We start from the raw sequence: 20,479 nt of genomic DNA on the forward strand, positions 1-20,479 counted from the left end.
TCATTTCCAAGCATCTTCACTGTAGTAACTTGCTCAGGTCTCAGGACTAGGTGTTTAGTGTGTGTTTAGTCCTAATCAACCAAGGAGAAAATTCAAGACACTAAGATTTGTAGTAAAGTTTTTGATTTTTGTTCATTCACCACAAACTGTGTTACTACAGGAAAGATTTATGTATTTAGAATATTGATGTGAAAACCTCATAAACACAATTAAAGATGTAGGAAATTAAAATATTAGAAGAAGAAAAAAGGATTTTCTAATGCATACCTACATTCCAGGTGAGAATAACTGTTGGTCCTCACACCTAATGGCACCATTCTTCACGAGTCAGATCATAAGTTTGGAATGACTGGAAGAATTTCCAGTATATCAATACATTTTGATAATACTGTCCTTCATGCCATGTAAATTTTACTTAAACTTTACTTTCTTAATTGGAAACTGTGATGATTACAAAGATACCTTATTAGAACAAATGAGTCAAGAAACAAAATGTAAGGACAACTATATTGCCAAAGTGACTATAAAATATATATAAAATAAATTAAGAGATACAAATTAATCATTGTCTGTCTGTATACTACCCAATGCTAACAAAATCACAAAACTCATGTATTTAAACCTACATTTTATAAAAGCTCTCTGGCAAAAATCAATAGAAAGCTTTAGTGGGCAGAATGTGTGTAATAGTAACAAGTAGAAAGGTTAGTGTAGAAGTTAATGGTTCTATCAAGAATAAAACAGTGTTAAAGTGTGAAGGAAAGCTCTACCACAAGTGGTTCATTAACCTGTGAGAACTCCAGTGTATCTTCAAAGTAAAGATTACAACAAACCTGACTCAGTCACTAGTAGCACTTGTTAGCTCTTGGCTTCAGAAATCAACAGCTTTTTCATTTGCATTATGAAGCCATCACAAAGCTTTCATTCTACTAAAATGTTTGACCCGAAAAACTAACTAGATTAGGTAATCCAAGGTCACGTAGAACAGTGGGAATGATGTTGAATACCTTGCCTAAACTCAGCAGCGTGCACTGCCATTAGCTGGGAATTTCAGACTAAGATGATCAAGAGTGGACAACATCTGCAGTTAATTAGCATCACAATACTGGGGAACTGTTGCACTGATGTGGCTAGAGATCATTTTAATGTCTCTGGTAGGTGTATGCTGGACAAAATGCCCAACATCAACCGCCATCTAGCTTTTACTCAGCAGCAGTCACTACGAGTTCAAACCTATAATTGGTATCAATTTAATGTGTTGGTATCACATGAAAATGAACTGTAAGGTAGGAACTCCTTAAATCACTATTGTGTCCAACCAAACAAAAAATCTAGTGAGGTTAGTGATAGGCTACCAGTTGTAGCAGTTGTTTCCAAATCAATAAAAAACACTGTTTCTGTGTTGTAAATTGGATCTTATAGAAGGCCATCACAAATAAATTCATTTTTAAAGTACAACCAGTGGCATCCTGTTTGAACAGTAAGTACAAATAATATGTTTTCGGATACAGTTTTATTTTATGTTTATCAATATGCATATATTGAATGTTTCATAACTAATATCAATGATATAGTATCACTATATTACAGTAATGTAATTATATATTCTGCACAATTACATATGTACCAATATGTCTCTCAATAGGAGAATGCTGTGTTGGGGCCTAAAGGATTCCTAATTTACAGCCCCTCGTATTCCGTTTTTTTTGCTGTATTCTGGGCTCCACATCTAACATACAATAAGAAATAAACAACAGAAATGAAATAGATATAAGGAACATACTTTTTAATAAAAAAGTTTCAAAAAAGTAAAATTAAATTTTACGTGAGAAAATTCAGACAGGAAATTTCAATGGAACGTGCCTTAAAAATTAGTTTTTACCACTTCACATAAAGTGTCTTGAAAATTGTTGTGGTTATTTGGAGCACACTGACATTGGTCAATGTGTCACATTTTTGGAGCTCAGCCTAAGCTTCTGCTGAAATTTATCTACATTAAGGAGCCCTCCAAAATCAGTGCATTTAGTTTTCTAACATCTACCTATAATGACACTAATATATCTAAAATTGAATTCAATAGCTTATATGCTCAGCATGGCAATCAAGAACTTTTCAAAATAGTAAGTCAGTTTCATAACTGCACTAGGGATAGACCTTTTCCAGGTAAACTATTTTCAGAATATAGTGACAGTGTGTGCACCCTATCAGGTATCTTTTTTCCACTTTCTAGTGTAATAGAATAACAATTCATTTAAGTACGGCCATAGTTGCAAAACTACATTCAATTTGCTATGAAAGAACTACAGGGAAATTTGGTAACTGTCATATATATTATGCTATTATGACCCAAAGATAAAAATGATGGCAGCCAAAGGGACAGTTGGGACCAAGAACCATTAGCTACACATAGACAATTCAAATGCATTTGTACAGTAGCCAATTTATTTCATTCTCTAGTCCTTCTACTATTTTTTCCCATTTCATTCTTCCCATCTTTCCCCACCTACTGCTGTAACTTTTCTTCCAGCAAGTTTTAGGGTTGAAGTTTAAATGAGCATCTGCCACAGCACCAATGCCAACACTAGCTGGCCATCAACCAGCGGGGTACTCTTGCATGGGATGCCTGGCTCCCCTTCGGAGACTGCGCTTAACCTTTATGACATACTCAGATTCCACCAGCTTGGTGCCTCAAATCCCATGTTCCTGTTTCTCTCCAAATTTTCTGGTTGGTAGTGTATCCTGATGGGGAGACTCACCTCCCTGCCCTTCATTTTTCTTCACATTTTTTGCAAGTCAAAACAAAAAGTTTTAATTTTATGTCATGATGTTTTATAACATTTATTTTTGCATTAAAAAAGCAAAGGGAGTGTGTTTATGGGGGGGATGGGAGGGGGATTCAGTTCATAATTAGGGGAGGAGTCGTTTTTGGACTCAATCCCCAACATGAAATCTGTTATAAATAGATTCTGCCAAATTGCTGAACAGAGTACAAATTTATAATGTGCCAGTTTTTTAATAGGTTTAGTTCTTTGGGCTCTCTCTGCAAGTCCAACCCTCGTGTCATTTCACTGACACTTTGTCCTTGAAAATCTTGTTCTGCAACCTCTTTTTAAAACTATGTGATGCACATGCTTAAGCTTTCCAAGCTGTGACAGCTCAAGACAAAAAAAAAAAAAAAGTCAGGCTAGGTTTTGGCACACCTACAGTCTTCTTAAAGTAATCTCATTTGTGCTTGTCTTAGAACTGTTCTTGTTAGTCAGCACCCTTATCTCATAGCCACAGCTGAGGATGGCATTGTGACTTCCCAAAGCATGGTTACTAGACTGGCTAAAGGGACATCCAGATCTTAGTTACAGCAGACACCATCTTTGGAATCGACTCCAATGAAAACATTGCTGAAGCCCTTCATCTGTTCTATTTCCTTTGCTTGAATGATGGGTTAAACAGGCATACTTAAGAGTACAATAGCTCCATCCATTTGAAATGCTAATTTTCATCTTGGCCACAATACGTCGAGCATATCAACTCCTTTTATACCTTATTGGTTTTGAAGATAATGAGGTTCTTTTAAGAGAACAGAATAAAATCCACGATATCCAGTGTTCAGGTTCCCCTCAAATCTTACTCATGCGTGCAAGGATTGAGAGCAAGTACAGACATATGAAAGCATTGTTTAGATTTATAGCCTATTGTACAGATAAAACATTAGCACATCTGAGAGGCATGTCTTCACAGTAGGTAGAAACAACCAGTAAACAATGAAATGCATTCCTCTTTTAGAAGGCCTGTTGAACCTTCTAAAATGTTTTTCTTGGAATTAGATCTAATGATCTGAGTATATATATTCTCGCTGTATTTTCAGTTTAGCAGAAGATGAAGATATCATATGAGCACCTTTGCAAAAGACCAGTTAAACAATAAAAGCAAACATGATGTTCATCCAGATTGTTTGCTGTTGACCCAATCTGTGCTTTGTGTTTTCCAGACTGTAGTGTAAATGTTTCCAGGGACAGATGTTGTAAGAGAACTCTCAAAGCATCTGATGCTACTTCCAATCATTTCCAATGATACTTTTGAAAACAGAGACATATTGAACATATTTTTTAATGTAAGTGTTTTGGTTTATGCTATATTTACATGATATACTGACCGATTTTTCAAAAATTTCTTTCTATACAGATAAAGTTATAATTCCAATACTAGAACTTTGCTGATGAGGCGTGCTTGGAAAAAAAAAAAAAAAAAGAGAGAAAAAAAAAGCCTAGATTTTCAGATACCTGAGTCTACAAAAATGCTGACAACCTAAAATATTGTAAAAATATTTGCAGTGGAAGTGAGGGAGAAGGAAAAAAACGTATATCAATGTGGAAGACTAAATACAAACTGTTAAGCTTTATTTCTGTATTTTTAGAACTTACCAAATACAGTGCATAAATATGTGTGGAAATAAATGACAGCTTCAGACTTACATGTAAACTGGAATTTCAGATCTGAAGTTTATCACAGGCAGATATCAACCATTGCAATGTATCGCTTTTAAATAGAAGAAAGACGTGATAACTGCCCATGAGGATTTATGAAAAAATATTTCAGAATTCTTTCTTTAAAAAAAAAAAAGATAAAAATCATGCTTTAAAAAAATTATATTTTAAAAAGAAAAAAGTTGCATGATTAAATCAAATCTCTTCAAGGAGAATTCCAGAACATATTTTTCAAATGTGTTGTTTATTGCAAGATTTCACTTACACCAGATCTCCCTGAGAACTACAAATATGGCTACAAATTGTTTAAGGAAAATCATGTTTATATTGGAAATAAATTCACTGATACAGCAGACATTTTTAATAAGATTTTTCTTAAGTCTTCTCTTCCTGACTCCCTCTAGTATAATGATGCATGTTTCTCCAGTTGGTAATGTCATATAATATTCAATTTAAAGCCTATAGCAATCCAAACAAAATAGAGAAAAATTAGCAAATTCACAAAAGAAATTATGGTTAAACAAGTGTGCTGTTCAGCAAGGACCCATTCAGGTTCACCACAGTTAATTCTGTGAAGCTTTCACATGTAACTTAGACTTGACTGGTCTGGCAGTGAAAGACTGCTGTGGGAAATGGTAATAATAAATAGAGATTTATTTATATTTTAATTACATAGCTATCCTTGGAAATTTGACTTTGGAAAGACACCAGATCTGACTATTGCATTTAGGAAGGATCTGAGTAACAGATAAGTCAGTACTATTTTCAGATAAGTCATTACTATTTTGTTTTTGTTAGGTTGTTAGACACTGGAACAGGCTGCCCAGGGAAGTGGTGGAGTCACCGTCCCTGGAAGTCTTCAAAAGACGTTTAGATGTAGAGCTTAGGGATATGGTTTAGTGGGGACTGTTAGCATTAGGTCAGAGGTTGGACTCGATGATCTTGAGGTCTCTTCCAACCTAGAAATTCTGTGATTCTGAGTGATTCAAAGGCTAAGAGGAAGAAGTATAGAAGAGATTTTATGTAGTCTCTCCAGAATTATTGAATTGTAGTAGTGCGTGAAACCAGTACATCCAAGTACTTAAACTGTAGTTAAATCTGGGTATCTTTTTATTTTTTTTATTATTTTTTTTTTTTTCCCTCCATTGCAAGGTTTTGGGAAAATACAAACGCCTCCCTTCACCTGCACTTCTGGTCTTCACCCAATATGTTAGTCATCATATTGTAATGATTTTTTTAACTATTGATTGTTACTAATTGTTCTCGCTTTGGATCACTACAGGACAGAGTTCAGTTTATTTTACTTTAACACACCTACCGAAGAATAAAAAAAAAAAGAATTTTTGCCCTGTGCTATTTCATAATGAGTTGAAAAAGAAACATAAAGAAACATCAAGCTTAGGTTTTCTTTCTGTTAATTATTTGATTATTTGTGGACATGTATTTGTACATGCACCTTAGGAGCAGTATGTCAATCTGGAGCACTGTGAACATGCCAGAGTGAACTGGCCAGTTAAGCTGCATTTACAGATGCTTTGCATTGGCAAAGCAATGCAAAGCAGCTGGGTAGTGTGTCTGAGTTTTCCCTTCACCTTCTGTCCTCCAGGTTCAAGTTGTTTCTTGGACTTCCCTTCCATTCCGCTCTCTATATCTCTCTGCGATTTCCCTGTACTTCCTTGCCCTTGTGTATTCATTCATTTGCCAGATTTTTTTGTTGTTGTTGTTGCTGTTTTGTTAGTCTCATATTCCCCTTTTCCTATGCTCTGGTTATATGTTTAAATAAGAATTATCTTTAGGAATTGTGATTTTGGCCAAGAATTTTCAAAAGCCAACAGAAACTTTCTCCTTCTCCAAGTTCCTCTCGCTCTCAGAAGGGCTGATTACTTCCACAGTTATAAGCAGTATTAGACCTGTAACTTCTGTCTTTAAAAAATAAATAAATTAAAAATTTTCTGTGGTAACCCTTTCACTGTCTTGTGAGAGTAGAGTCAACAATGATATTAGCTGGATGATTTCTACAACCATAATTCAATTAGAAACATTAGAAAATTTACGTTCTTCCTAAAATGGCCACCAAAATGTTAGTAAACAAGGAGCTAGTACAATCATGAAAGGTAAGAAATTAGTCCTTTGGAAAAGACCTTCAAATTTATCATAAAATCTCTGAGTCCACCGAGTCCACCACTGATCTTTCAAAAACAGTAAGACAGGTTACCTGAAACAATGAAGCTTTCTTTAAAACAAAGAAAAAATAATTTGTGTTTGGGCCTTCATATTCATCTACCATTTTCTTCTGAAAAGAAGTACATCACATTTTTAGCTCTCTTTTGTCAAGCTGCGAGTGTTTAAAATGCATTACTCACTAAATGAAAGATGATTTTCATCTTAATTTACGGTCATCTGAATCCTGGAGATCAAGAGATGTATAGAAGGCAATGATTACACATATTTTGGAGGAGACTTTCCTTGTCTTCTTCTACTGGCAACTGAGTTATAAAGTTGAGTAAGACTCAGTATAAACTCACTCCAAGAGTTAATTAAATTTATATATAAAGGATTAGAATGTCAGAGTTTTAATGGAGGGTAGGGTTTTTCTTGATTTGTTTTGGAGAATAAAACGGTGCGTGTTTCTTGCTGGTATAATAAAATCAAATGTTAAAAGTGATAAAATTAATCAAATGAGAATAGTGCATTCTATCTAAAGATGGAAACTATTTCCAATGCATTTCTGTGTTTATTATGTGAAGAATGTTATTGACCGATTTGAAGCATTTATTTACTAAGCATCTTTGTTTGACAATTCTTTAATATGCCAAATGTTTATAAATAAATCTCTGTATACAAATGCTGAATATTATCTTTCTTCTTATGGACATAAAAATTAATTCTGTCAGTATAGTGCTTTTCATGTATCAGCATGTATTGGCATGTCCTTCTCTTTCTCATAGAAAAATGTTATAAGAAACAATTTGGCTACCGAGAGAAGGATCTGTTTGAAGAAAAGGAGAAGAACTTGGTGAAAGCAGTATTCTTTTTCAGTTTCTTTCTGTCTAAAAGATGTCCTCAAACAGCAGCCAGATGCCAGTGCCTCTGACTTTGTAATGGAGAACTGGAGTCCCTCCAGTTGTGCCATACCACTCTGCTCCTTCTGTGGCTGAAGTCCCTCTTTTCTAGGATGGGTCAGGAGGCTTAAAACAAAGAATTCACATCTGTCCTGACAGACAGAGGAAAGGATCAGGTGCTAAGTTTCATAGCTATAACTTCAAATTTAATTTTAGCTTCCGTAAGTTCCTTTGAAAATTAATTGCATGTCCAAAGATCAGAACTAATTTGGACGGTTCCTGTATTCTTAGGAAGTACAGTGTCCAAATATCTGCATACATATTCACTCATCTTAACTAGAAATCTGTAACATAATATGTATAATGTATGGAATGGAAACATCACTTAGTAATGTACACATTTAATTCAAACTTTTAGATAAATAGCTGCAGGAAGCCTGGTGTTTGAAGACACAACATATTTAACCAAGTGTCATTGAGTAATAAGGCAAAGGGACAAATTTTAAGATCTATACTAACACAAAGTCAATAAATGCATGTGCAGTCCAAAGATGTGACAGTCAGATATATTGTACAAAAAGGATTTCTTGGACAGATTCTGTCAATATAAATATAGTCTGTCGACATATGTGTGCCTTGTCATGCTGCCTTGTCATAATTGCAGTCTCAAGAGCTTTAATTATCTCTTTAAACCATCGGTATTTACATTTGGTTTGTCTCATGGTCCTTCATTGCTCATGTGTCACAATTTTTTTTTCCCATGTGAGGGTGACAACTGGTCACTCTTCATTAATGAAATGACAAGTCTCTTATCCATGTTGTACTTGCAATAGGCTTTCGAAAGTTAAACTTCAAGAAATCAAATTCCCTCTGTAGTTATTCTAGAGAACACAAACTTCAAAAGAAAATGCTTATAAATCATTGTTTCTCTTCTGCCAAGACTAAATTCTATTTTTGAAGACTAAGTATAGTTGAGACAAAAACAAGAATATGACTCTGAGAATTCTGTAGCGAAGCAGTGACATGTATGTTCAATCTTTATAAACTGTAATGTGATGAGGAAAAAGATATTCCTGTGAACAGTATCAGTCACTTTGGTAATGTGACAAGTATATAAAGTCTTATAACATTATATTTTAGGGACTGCTTATGAAATACAGCATTATCCCTGACTTCAGAGAATCACAGAAAGATTGAGGCTGGAAGGGACCTCTGGACATCATCTTGTCCAAGCCTTAAGCTCAAGCATGGTTATCAACAGCTGTTTGCCCAAGACCATGTTGAGCTTTCAAGTATCACCAGGGATGGAGATTTATTTATTAGATTTTTGTGTTTATATTGTGAGGTCATTATCTTGTTCTTTTCATTAAAATCAGTGAGAATTAAAGATACATAGCACTTAGAACTGAGGGGTTTTTTACACCATTGTAAATGAAATAAAAATAAGCACAGTGTTGGTTTAAGGTTCCCTGATCTCATTCACAGAGATGTGTTTCTTTTCCCTTCTTAGATGAATTCTTTGTATGATGAACTGTGAACTACAGGTTTCTGTTTACATTTAAGCTGTGGTTCTGGACACATGCCTTTACATCTAATGTGGGTGACAATAATGATTCTGCTTCTAGGTGAGTTTCTGTCTGTCTAAAATTGTAAGTTGCCATCAACAGTGGCTATAATCTTGTTGAACACATGATCATCCCAAACCTTTTTTCAATGATAGAAAAACTGTCACTGCTTTGCAAGGTCTAAACTGTTAATTTAAAGGGGAATCATAGAAGGCAGACAGTGTTTTCAAAATGTAGACACACAAATCCTAGTTTTCAGCCATGGCTGGAATGTGAGATCGTGTTAGTCACGTAGATTTAAACTTCTGTGAGCAAAACAATAGCAACTCTGTCACATGGGACAAGTCAGCTCATGTCACTGCAATGTGAATGCAAGCTGAATCGCAGTCATAGTTTTCTCTGAGAGTTTGATTTTGTGACCAGCCATGAGATTGGGAGTTTGTGTTTAGGTGAGATCATAAAGGGGAATAGCAGGACATGTGACTATCAAGCTGCTGCATTGACCATATGGTGTAAAATTTTGGGTAACACTGTCCTAAAATAAGATTTCAGCATGTTTTTCCTCCAACTGCTGTGGTCACAGAGTGTAAGGATGTAATTTTTCTTTAGAAGTTATATAGCTTCATCTTCCAGGGGCTCTCTTGAGAACCAGCTGCGGCATCACATGGCTTGACCATGGTAGTATGACTCCTCATGGCAGGTAGGAGATAAAACCGAGCACTAGAACCATGCCATTTCGGCTGTGCAGTTACTAGCACTCAAGCTAGTTGTTCAGAGGGCTAGTTTGAGTTTGCCTACAGTACACTGCAGTGACTGCAGTGTAAGCATTGCCCAAGGCAGTCAAGTACTGCAGCAAATTTTATTCTTCTTAAATGACTCTTATCAGAAATTGGGTGTTTAGGCCTAAAATGAGGATATGTATGGAAGAAAACCACCACATCTGTCCAGTGGGACCACTTAGAATGAGGATTAGTCATAAAACTTAACAAATGCTGGAGACATTTACAACTCTCTGCTAATGTAATGGCACCTATACCAAATACTTATATTAAATTGCAAATTTTATGTACCATAATGCTATGCACAATAAATTACCAAAGCCTATATCAGTGTGAATACGAAGACACACCAGAAAAATCATGTTTATTAGTAAGGATAAATAAAGTAAAATGCTTTATTGCTCAGTGACAAAAGATTATAAAATACCTTTAAAAAATAGAACCATGTTGCAGTCCACAGGAACAAAAGGATTGTCTGATTATGGAAAAGACCTAAAATTCATTGGGGAAAGTAAAAATGGGGTTTACTGGTATTATTTGGTCTTAAATCTTATCTTATTCCAATGAGAACTCAATAAAAAAACTTTAAGAACATCAATGACCAGATCAAAGAAAAAAAAGTTCCTTTTGAAGGTTAGTATGGCTGTAGTGAAAATCAGGGGCTTATTTTGTAGGAAAATATAGGATTTAGGTTTCTGTATGCATTTCTATTTATTGTCACAATTAAGAGATAATAAATCCTATGTTCTATTCTGCTCTTTGACTTTTGTCATGACTAGAAACCAATATTTATTATTGAAAGAAATAAAATAAGAAGAAAAGTACTTCATAATTATATCATGTTTTTCATTCTGATTGATCACAGGGGACATTAAAAAATGTAGGAGAAAAATAATTTAGATTTGGCTGTGCTGCCTTCAGGCAGTGTGGTGATGCAAGAGAGCATATATAGTAAAGTTGGCTGTGCAAAAAAATGAGAGGTGTACCTTCCTGGCACTTGCAATTATCTATCGCTGATTTGGCCTTGGGCAAGCATTTTGTTACTCCAGCTTTCATCTCTGAACCGAGACATGACAAAGCAAAATATATGTCTTTAAGTAAGAACTTCACTGGAGAATACAATACCTCTTGCTATGTTTTATACTTTTACAGGTACAAGGAGATCTCAGTCTCATTTGCACATTTTAGGCACTGCTATAATTTGAACTTGATTACGTCTTTGTCGCCTAAAGATATATCTCAAAGATATCTGTATCTGTTTATGTCTATATGCAAGCGCACATTTTTAACTACAGGGGGGAAAAAGCAATATATACATACCTGAAACATAATCTTAAGTTTACACAACACAAATAGAAGACATCTGGATATATATATATATATATTTTTTTTTTTTTTTTGTATCAGTTTCTAGAGACACGGATATGAGTAAATATAGATGTATATAGGCATAACCTTTTAAACATGTAGAAATTTTCTACTAAAAAATGGAAATGGGGAAATTGTACTTTAGAAACTTACATAATTCAATATTGTAAAGTTTAACCAACCCTGAAATACTATTATAAATGGGAGATGAGAGATGTTCGGGATACAAATGAATGACCTTTGAAAATAAATAAATAAATAAGCAAATAAATAAATAAAGCAAGCATGGGATAGTAGTTTCTAGTTGACTGTGGTTAGATTTTCTCTGGAAGCAGTAGAACATTGATTCAATAAAACAACATTCAGAAAATTGTCCGTTTTCAGGAAGGCAAATAAATATTTGCCTAACTTGTTTAAATCCCACCAAGTTCAATTCTATGCTGTCAGGTTTAGCAGAAAATGATGCTTAAAATCAAGGGATAAATTTCAACCATTTGATCTTCTCTGTAGTTCCTTTCTTTGTCCCTCTACTTTTGCCATTCTCTTAAATCCCTCCCCAATCCCTAGCTATTATCAACTGAATGCCACTTCTTTTTAATATAAAAAGTATTTCAATCCTCTGAAACAGCAGACATAATGGTATTTGGTAGCATAAACATCTACACTTCTGGACCACTTGTTAGTGTGTTGGAACTCTGTGCCTGTCAGAGGGGAGGAAAGGAAAAAGCCAATTCAAGCAAGTTAAATCACATTGCCTAATGCTAATTACCCATAGTTACTTAATTCACCTGTTTTTTTTTTTTGTTGTTGTTGGTTGGTTGGTTGGTTGGTTTGTTTTTGCATGTAACGAATTTCGTTTCTGTTTTGATTGTGTGAATGATGATAATGGCAATTTTTCTACTCATGAAAGTATAATGTAGTGTATTCCTCTTCTTTGAAGAAGACCTGCTTGGTCCCACACAGTTGATTTCACTTTCCAGACAAAGCTAAAGGTTGAGGAAGAGGAAGGCAATAGTGTTTGAATGGACTAGAAATTTTGCTATAAGGGGCAGAAATCTCCAATAGCATTAATTTGCTCTGGCTTTCCCTCTGGCAAGTCTTTGATCTGTGGGCATGGTGTCAGGGGGAATGTCGTTGCTTCAAAGGAGACTTCACGGCAAGTCTGACCTGGATTTGTTCCTTGAGAAGTAAAGCAAAGCAGGGCTGACCTTAGTATCCAACAGATCTGGTTAGTAGCAGTTCTGTCTCAATTACATCAGCTGTTTAAATGAAAGCCAAATGTAGGATTGTAGGATTAACTGTTTTTAAGAGTAAGACTCATAAATTTACTCATAAATCCAGCTGGAGGAGAACTACAGCAGATGTAATACTTCTGGATATGCAGAGATAAGAGTTGTCCTGTGTCCTGTATATGTGACTATTGCCTTGGTGCAATTCTGTATGAGAAAAATAAACTGTTTGAGTTTTATTTTTATTTACAAGTTAAACCTAGTCTGGAAACAGTTATCTTGAAATTACATTAAAATATTAATTATCTTGAGAAAAATATAGTCTAAGTCATTTATCTGTCTTCATAGGATAACTATAACTGGTGATTAGATCTAAAATTTGTCTTCAGAGGCAAGTCACTGTTTGGTATTCTGTAATTCTGTGATTGGCTGGCTTCTGGAAACTGCATAATTTATACAACATAAGCATAAAAGCATTTGAGAAAACTTCCAACAGCAGTCAAAACTTTCTAAAAAGCAAAAGCACTGGAAATTAATAAATGTTTGTTCTTACAGAGGAAGAAAAGAAAAAAATGAGAGAGAGAGTAAAGTGATGAAGATGCAAAGTTAGAACAATTTAAAAAAAAAAAAAGAGAGAGAAAGAAAGAAATAGAAAGAAAAAGAAAAGAAAAGGAAAGTAAGATTTACTTTTAAAAATATGTATATTTTTTAATGGGATTAATATATAAGTACTCATAACTATCATATTTCAAAATGGTGTTTCAGAAGACTATAGCTACCTACCAGGCAAAATGGTGAAACTATTTCAGTATGTACAAAAAAAATTCCTCATGATAGCACCTAGTAGAAAGGCTACACAAACTTTCATAAGTTAAGAAGGAAATGTTGGTTAATGCATCAAGAAAAAAAATAACCAAAAAAAAGTATGTTTAGTGAGTCAGTTCCTACCATATCAAAAGTGAAGGAAAAAGAAATGCTTTTGAAACTTGATATAAAGACATTCTGATAAAAGGAGCTCATGACATTGCAGCTCTCAATCTAACTAAATCAAGAATAGCTATTACTGTGATGCTCTGTGAGTCATCCTTAAGTAAAAGCAGAATCACCACAGCACAGGATTTTATTATAATGGAGGCTAAATAATGAGAGAATGGAACGTTGTCTTCTGATCATGAAGATCCCTCCCCTTTGAACATAAAGTGCATAAAATATCTGAAATATTAATATAATTGTACAAGGTCCTGAAAATCACAATAAAAATATTTTATGAGTATCCTTAGTGTGCCTGTGACCTATAAAGATAATTAATTTGAAGCCTAATAGCCTACCTGATTCCATACAACTTCCACAACCTGATTTGGCAGAAGTGTATTATATGTATAATATTGTTAATAATGTAAAACATAATAGAATGCCACATAGTATTACAGAAAACAGTAGAAGTAGATAATTATCAATGTTATAATACGCCAGTAAGAGATCAAAGACTATAAATGTTATATGGGCAAATGAAAGTCTGATGATGCAGTAATTTCCGTTTCAAGGAAAGATTACACTACTGGAAAAAAAAAAATACAATTCCAATAGCTTTTGTCTTTAATGCAAAAAAAAAAAAAAAAAAAAAAAAAAAATGTGTAGAAAATTAGAGACAGTGCAGTAGATTTTTCTCACTTAAAAATATAATTTAAATGATTAGAAAGCACTGTAATTTTTTCAGACCAAGGATACTTGATTGTCCTTATCAAGTATATACCTCCTTATCACTTAACTAGCTAATCAATCACTAGACTTTTCCCTACATTTTAAGCACTGCAGAAGAGCATCTTTCTAGAGTAAGAAAGGTGTCAATGTGTTGCACTTACTCTGAGTCACCCATATTCATTTTACCATCTACGTCCTAAAGCTTAAAATAAAGTGATTATATATTAGAACTCAATGGGGCCTTTAAGGGTTGCATGAACAATATTTATTAAATGTTCATTTTATTAGGATTAAGATTACCTGTAGTTCTAGATATCCTCTGTAGAAAAAAGTAATTAAGAAGAACGAAGTGAAAATGATATATGATAGTGGTCTGCACAGGCGAGGCATATGTCTAGTCGATTAGGGCTTTGCTTACACTGCATGGAGCACAAGTGCAGAGAAAAGCACATAAATCCATACCCAACTTACTTCTTAGAAACCAAGCATGTCTGGCTTAACCTGCCAGTACAGCATTATACTGTCAAATGAGACAGTGCTGTGATACCAAGTGTCTCAAAAGGCACAAATTACTCCTAATTTTTCAACATCCTCAACCACTTTCTTTTTCTTCTGCTCCACAGATCAGAAGCACATTCTTGGGTACAATGGACCAACTGGTGCGCTGCCTCCTTAAAGTAAGGAAGTCTGTAGCTTGCATATCTTAGACAGAAAAGATGATAGTGTAGGAATAACAAACAGTATGGTGAAGCCATCAGGACTTTTCTTCTACTCTTTTTCTACCAAAAGATCCTATTTTAAAATGAAATGGTGCATGTAGCAAGTTTTCATTAGGAAAAATATTGCTGCTTTCTTTAGATTTCTACTGACATGCAGGAAAACTTACTAGTTTGCTTTAAGTTCAATAACACACACACACACACACTATGATAAACTGCATTTTCAGGATGCATTTTTATTGTTAAATGGATGCTTGAGTATTACCAAAGTGATATTTGAATGTGGAAAAGTCCATTTGCTGGTGCTGAAAGAACACTGCTGAAAATTTGGCATGAGCCAAAAAGGAGTCTCAGTTATAGACTCAGGTTTGGCTAAAGGCTGAAAGCTGATCAAAGCATTTGGTCTGACAATCAACATTTCTTTCAGAGCAGTAAGAAGTAAAAAGTATTTGGCATATATTTTAAAGAATTTATATGTCTTTCTTACTATATACTTGTGTTTAAGGAACTATGAAAACCATATCACAACAAAGGCAAAAACATCCCCACTCTATTCAGCTTATACTATCCACTTTGTAGATCTTAGACAGTGGTACAGAGGTTTGTGTGATTCTCACCATTGAAAAACGTTCTGTGAAATTACCTGAGTGAAATGTACCTGTGAATGACTATATGCTCCTTAAGAAAACCTCTTACCATTCATTTTGTTCTTACTGCTGTTTGTTCTGAAAGAGTAAAAAAAAATCATACTTTTGCATGACTTCAGAACAAGTTGTTGTTTTAATATATTTTTTATATTTGGAACTAATAATTGTGCTTGTGTTTACAAACATGCTCAGAGTAAAGCAGTTGATAAAAAAAAAAAAGACTGAAATCAATTTATTTGTTATCACAGCTTGTTTGAACAATAAAATTAGCAAGCAGAGACTTTCTTTTTCTTCTGTTTAGGCACAATGCTTGGCATAATAGAGTCCTCTCTTCTCTTTCTATGATAATAGTATAAATAAATAAATACTATCTGTATTATGGCAGCATCCATAAGCCCACGTGAAGAGGATAAAGCATTTTGCAAGATACAAATACCTGGTAAGAGAGAGCTCTGGCTTGGAAATGCTTAGAATATAAACAAACAAAGCAGTCCAGGTGGGAAAGGAGAGAGAGAAAGAAGAAGAGAGAAGTGAAGTGTCTTGCCCCAAGTCACAAACAAAATCACTGGCTGACAATAGATTACTATTCATTTAACTGTGTTGCCTCCCCCAGTAGTGCTGGAATAAAGAAACACTGACTATTTTCCTGCATGTGGACTGTTGAGGTTTAACCCAGCAGGCAGCTAAGCTAAGCGAGTGCCACACAGCCATTCACTCACTTTCTGCACCGCAGTGGGATGGGGGAGAGAATTGGAAAACAAACCAACCAACCAGCCAAACGAACAAAAGGTAAAATCTCATTATTTGAGATAAAGACACTTTAATGGGACAGTAAAGGAAGGGGCAATAACAATAATAATAATAACAATGATGAAAGAATATACAAAGTAAATGATGTAACATGTAATTGCTCACCACCAACTAATGCCCAGCCAGACCCCAAGGAATTGCCAGCCCTCCCATCCTGGCCAGCTCCCCCCATTTTTATTAGTCAGCATGATGCTGTATGCTATGGGGTATCCCTTTGGCCAGTTTCTGTCAGCTGTCCTTGTTCTGGTCCTGGTCCCCTTACAGCTTTTTGTGTACTCCCAGCATCCTCACTGGCAGGGCAGTATGAGAAGCTGAAAAGTCTTTGCCTTGGTGTAAGCACTGCTCTGCAACAACTAAAACATCAGTGTGTTATTATTCTCATCCTAATTCAAAAAGGAACTACTATACCAGCTACTGGGAAGAAAATTGACTCTATCCCAGCCGAAACCAGGACAAATATCTGACCCAAACAAAAAATTAGTAGTGGCAAAAAGGCTAAGCCAACCTTCAGGTTTCAGGGAACTGCACTGGTTATCAAAATATACATCTCTTGGACCTTTAGTAACAGAAAGACGAACATGAGAATGGAAATGATGAAAGTGTTTCTATCATAACTACTGTGTTGGTAAGTAATTTCTGCACTTCTTAATCTATGCTAACTGGCAGGGGAAAGTTATTCATGATGGTGCTTGATGGATATTTTAACAGACACATAATTTGATATGGTTTAGTCTGATTGAGTTTCCTTCTGGGCCTATGCCCCAAGGCTGAGACAACTAGTTCTTTTCTCCATTTCTATCTGTTTTCCTGATTTTTAAAGCTAGACATTGTTTAAGGGTTTTCCTCTTGTCACAGTTTCTTCATGTTAGCTGATTTTAAAATTAAAGTCCTTTCTGTAGACTCACTACCTAAATACTTTTAAATAGAAGCCTTATTTATTTATTTATTTATTTATTGTTGTATATAACTGTCTTTGAAAAACATACTTCCTCAGTTACTCTCCACTGTGAATACAGAGTTGTGAAGTTTTTTGGAGGACATATGTGAAGTATTCTCTGTAGAGGATTTATCTCTATAACAAATAAAGCTCTATATGCAGTATGAACAATATCAGTTCCCCACCATCAAAATGGAAGCGAGCATCTTTGTTGCTCTATGTTAAGTGCTAATTAAGAAATCTGTCCCTCAGACAGATCAGTGCTGAGCTGCTCCAGTGACACTGTGTGTTTGTAATCAAGACTCAAGGGCTACCATAGGATTACATACAAAATAATAATAAAAAAGTGTTATTGAATAAAAAATTATTCTGAATCTAACAACTATAAGGTACTATTATTGACAACATATAAATTTAACAAAGACTAATGAATAACAACAGAATATGACAGAAATCGGGATAACTTTAAGATGTCTGAAAAAGTTCATATGCCTATATTCAGATCATGTATGTTTTCATAAGCTCATAGCTTATGTAAGCCATTATGATGTACAAGTTATTTTGCTGATTTAATCTACCAATGTTTGAGTACCATTCTTAATCATAAGATTTTATCTACAGAGATAAAGGAGGTCATCATTTGCCAACTATCTTTCTTCATGCTATCAGCAGCATATTAGAAAATACTGTATTTGATATTCTGGCATTTTCTATTTTAATTTCAGACTCAGCCTTTCACCATTACCTTCTTGCTATTTTTAAATTCCCTCAATCCACCTTTATATCTAATTATCATAGTGATCAAAAAAAAATTACCTAATATTGTGGAAAGCACAAAATAGAGACAGATTTAAATTTTGCATTTCTACAAAACCTTGTTTTGGCAAACAAGTTTTAAGATCTGTCCAGCCAGCAGCTTGTCTGTTTTATTTTTTTTTTTTTTTTTTTGTTTTGTTTAGTATTTTGTGTCCAAATTCTGTAAATGAAGATTTTTATGGTTAAGTTTAACCAGTGGAATCCCTTGTATTCTTAGCTTTAAATCCAATTAATAGTTTCCCAAAAGTAGGATTTTAATTGTTTTTTCAAGAGTATTATTTCTTCCTTTGTGTTTGTTACAAGGATTTTAAGTACGTGTTATTTACTTCTTTCTTGTATTATGAAATTGTCACTTAGGATGTGTATGGAAAAATGTATTACAATCTTTATTCTATTGTTGACATCATATACTCTTGGGTGCTGTTCTTTCCATTTAACTCAATAAAAATAACAATTGCCAAATAAACCTTGTCATCCACATAATGTAAATATATAAGGGAATATTTTCTATAATAATACCTTTTGTTTGTTTGTTTGTTTTAAACTGGAAGCTTAAATAATTACGTGTGCAATATCCCATCAATAATATTAGTGAAAAGGACTTAGTTCATATATTTTTATAAGTATAGATCTATTTATCTAAATGATGAGGTATACATATGTAAATTGTTATGAAGGCAGCACCAAGCCCACAGATACTAAGTCATTCATTATGGCTGAATTGCAAATGTCCTTTATGGGATAATTTCCATGTTCACTAACATCTTGCATCACTTTTTGCATACACTTGCATGCCTTGATCCAAGGGTAGAATTTTCTTCCCCATTTCCTTTCTTATAGCAGTTGCAGTATTTGTGCCTGCAGCCACCTCACACCAACTACAAACTAGACCTCTTGACTTGTAGAAGTTAGAGATGGAAAAGATCTATTATGTCCTTTACTCCATTCCTCTGCTCAAGTGAAATTGTTCTGTGCAATCTTTTTGAGAAGATACTGCAAAGTATAATCCTGCCTAGGCAGGGGGATGGACAGATGACCTAACAGGTCCTTCCCATCTGAAATATCTCTCATGCTATGACTAACTTCACACTTCTCGTTATCTCCCACTTATAAAATTTGGGGACCAGATGTCTTCATGGGAACTGCTCATAGAATCATAGAATGGCTCAGGCTCATGACTTGGGCTTTCACTGCTGCAGTTGTTACTCTCTTTTTCAAGCTTCTTCCTTGTAAACTGTCATGCATGAATTTCTTTTTGCACAATATTTGTTGTAGGTATATAGCGAAGTGTGACTTGTATTGCTGGGATGATATATTTTGCTGGTTATAGACATTTCTATTTGGTAAAGACTTCCTTTTTGATTCTGCTATCATATACTGTAAGAGCTGTAGCAAAGCAATGCACAATAACTTTTATCCTAAAACATACAGATAACATCAATGAAAGGGTGTTAAGTCATCTACATAATTCAATAGCAATTGGCCTTAGCCATTACTCATTATGGTGTAGCCTTTCGTCATTCTGTTTGATGCTAAAGGATGTTCAGCTGCTTGTAATTGATAGAGAGGTTTAATCTGCAGTGGTTTCACTGTAATGAGCCAAGCATGAAACTATTTTTGATTTTAAAAAGGCAAAAAGACCCTTGTTTGGGTATAAACAAGGGAAAAAATCTTGGAGTTCCTCAAATCCCCTTGGTACAGGAAGAAGCTTTTCTTTTATATTGGTTGACTTTCATAGAGCTAAGGAAAGATTGCTTTTGTTTCAGGTGTAAAAATGTAGACATGTTCACAATGTTTGTGTCATATTAAAGCTATTGGAATACTGTGTTTCTAATCTGAGTACTTCGAATAGCAGAGGGATAGAAAGGAGCACTGAGCATTTTGCCAGCAATGAATTGGGAAAAGTTTTTGTTACTGCTAATGATCCTAAAATCTCTAACGACGTTTCTAAAACCTGTCAGGCAAAATGGATAATTTGAATAGCAATAAATGGATTATATTGTGCGATCAGTTTGGGGGAATACTAAGCAATATTTGTAGATACCAGCTTTAATGGAAAGTTCAAACAAGAGTTTTGAAGATGGCTTTTGTTTTGATTTTGTAATAGTGTCATTAGCATACTACTGACCATAGCTTGTAATTGTGTTATGTTTCACATTACTGTAGCCAAGTCAGCTGTAGAAGAAATGTCCAGCTAACTGTACTGAAAGGTTTTGATTCATTGTTTTTGAACGAACTTTTACAGTGGTTTAAAATACCACCCAAGCAGTCACAGCCCTTTTACTGACAATTTTAGCCCCTATCACAGCAACAGCAAAAATGTATGATATTTACATACAACTAATATATTCCACATCACTGTCCA

Source organism: Aythya fuligula, chromosome 1 (assembly GCF_009819795.1).
Source record: "Aythya fuligula isolate bAytFul2 chromosome 1, bAytFul2.pri, whole genome shotgun sequence".
Lineage (NCBI taxonomy): Eukaryota > Metazoa > Chordata > Aves > Anseriformes > Anatidae > Aythya > Aythya fuligula.